Source organism: Arachis duranensis, chromosome 9 (genome assembly GCF_000817695.3).
Source record: "Arachis duranensis cultivar V14167 chromosome 9, aradu.V14167.gnm2.J7QH, whole genome shotgun sequence".
Taxonomy (NCBI): domain Eukaryota; kingdom Viridiplantae; phylum Streptophyta; class Magnoliopsida; order Fabales; family Fabaceae; genus Arachis; species Arachis duranensis.
The window spans coordinates 10522074-10524511 of NC_029780.3; the positions used below are offsets into that span (position 1 = coordinate 10522074).

The following is a 2438-nucleotide window of genomic DNA, read 5'->3' on the forward strand; positions in this document are numbered from 1 at the left end:
TTGAAGCTCGTCACAGTCATTCAATCATTGAATCCTACTCAGAATACCACAGACAAGGTTTAGACCTTCCAGATTCTCAAGAATGCCGCCATCAATTCTAGCTTATACCACGAAGATTCCGATTAAGGGATCCAAGAGATATCCACTCAATCTAAGGTAGAACGGAGGTGGTTGTCAGGCACACGTTCATAGGTGAGAATGATGATGAGTGTCATGGATCATCACATTCATCAAGTTGAGGAACAAGTGATATCTTAGAACAAGAATAAGCTGAATTGAATAGAAGAACAATAGTAATTGCATTAATACTCGAGGTACAGCAGAGCTCCACACCTTAATCTATGGTGTGTAGAAACTCCACCATTGAAAATACATAAGAACAAGGTCTAGGCATGGCCTAATGGCCAGCCTCCCAAAGAGGGTTTAATCATAAAAACATGATCAAAAGATGTCTAATACAATAGCAAAAGGTCCTATTTGTAGAGAACTAGTAGCTTAGGGTTTACAAAGATGAGTATATGACATAAAAATCCACTTCCGGGCCCACTTGGTGTGTGCTTGGGCTGAGCATTGAAGCTTTCATGTGTAGAGACTTTTTTTGGAGTTAAACGCCAGCTTTTGTGCCAGTTTGGGCGTTTAACTCCCATTCTTGTGCCAGTTCCGGCGTTTAACGCCGGGCATTCTTGAGCTGATTTAAAACGCCGGTTTGGGCCATAAAATCTAGGGCAAAGTATGGACTATTATACGTTGCTAGAAAGCCCAGGATGTCTACTTTCCAACGCAATTGAGAGCGCACCAATTAAGCTTCTGTAGCTCTAGAAAATCTACTTTGAGTGCAGGGAGGCCAATTGGGCTTCTGTAGCTCCAGAAAATCCACTTCGAGTGTAGGAAGGTGAGAATCCAACAGCATCTGCAGTCCTTTTTTGGTCTCTGAATCAGATTTTTGCTCAGGTCCCTCAATTTCAGCTAGAAAATACCTGAAATCATAGAAAAACACACAAACTCATAGTAAAGTCCAGAAAAGTGAATTTTAACTAAAAACTAATAAAAATATACTAAAAACTAACTAAAACATACTAAAAACATACTAAAAACAATGCCAAAAAGTGTATAAATTATCCGCTCATCACAACACCAAACTTAAAGTGTTGCTTGTCCCCAAGCAACTGAAAATAAAATAAGATAAAAAGAAGAGAATATGCAATGAATTCCAAAAACATCTATGAAGATCAGTATTAATTAGATGAGCGGGGCTTTTAGCTTTTTGCCTCTGAACAGTTTTGGCATCTCACTTTATCCTTTAAAAATCAGAATGATGGGCTTCTATAGGAACTCAGAATCCAGATAGTGTTATTGATTCTCCTAGTTAAGCATGATGATTCTTGAACATAGCTACTTTATGAGTCTTGGCCGTGGCCCAAAGCACTCTGTCTTCCAGTATTACCACCAGATACATACATGCCACAGACACATAACTGGGTGAACCTTTTCAGATTGTGACTCAGCTTTGCTAGAGTCCCCAATTAGAGGTGTCCAGGGTTCTTAAACACACTCTTTTTGCCTTGGATCATGACTTTATTATTTTTTTTCTCTCTTTTTTTTGTATTCACTGCTTTTTCTTGCTTCAAGAATCATTTTTATGATTTTTCAGATCCTCAGTAACATGTCTCCTTTTTCATCATTCTTTCAAGAGCCCACATTCATGAACAACAAATTCAAAAGACACATGCACTGTTCAAGCATACATTCAGAAGTCACAAGTATTGCCACCACATCAAAATAATTAATCTGTTATAAAATTCAAAATTCATGCAATTCTTCCCTTTTTCAATTAAGAACATTTTTTTGATTGAAGAAAGGTGATGGATTCATAGGACATTCATAACTTTAAGGCATAGACACTAAGACACTAATGATCATAAGACACAAACATAGATAAACATAAGCATAGAAATTCAAAAAACAGGAAAATAAAGAACAAGGAGATTAAAGAACGGGTCCACCTTAGTGATGGCGGCTTGTTCTTCCTCTTGAAGATCTTATGGAGTGCTTGAGCTCTTCAATGTCTCTTCCTTGCCTTTGTTGCTCCTCTCTCATGATTCTTTGATCTTCTCTAATTTCATGGAGGAGAATGAAATGTTCTTGGTGCTCCACCCTTAGTTGTCCTATGTTGGAACTCAATTCTCTTAAGGAGGTGTTGATTTGATCCTAGTAATTTTGTGGAGGAAAGTGCATCCTTTGAGGCATCTCAGGAATTTCATGATGAGTGGGATCTCTTATTTGCTCCATCATTTTCTTAGTGATGGGCTTGTCCTCATCAATGAGGGTGTCTCCCTCTATGTCAATTCCGACTGAATAACAGAGGTGAAAAATGAGATGAGGAAAGGCTAACCTTGCTAAGGTAGAGGACTTGTCCGCCACCTTATAAAGTTCTTGGG

At 38.4% G+C, this 2438-nt stretch overlaps 1 pseudogene; it reads right to left on the minus strand.

Annotated features, from left to right (window-relative positions):
* Positions 1-2438, minus strand: part of LOC107464617 (protein REPRESSOR OF SILENCING 3-like) — a 22769-nt pseudogene that overhangs the window by 971 nt on the left and 19360 nt on the right.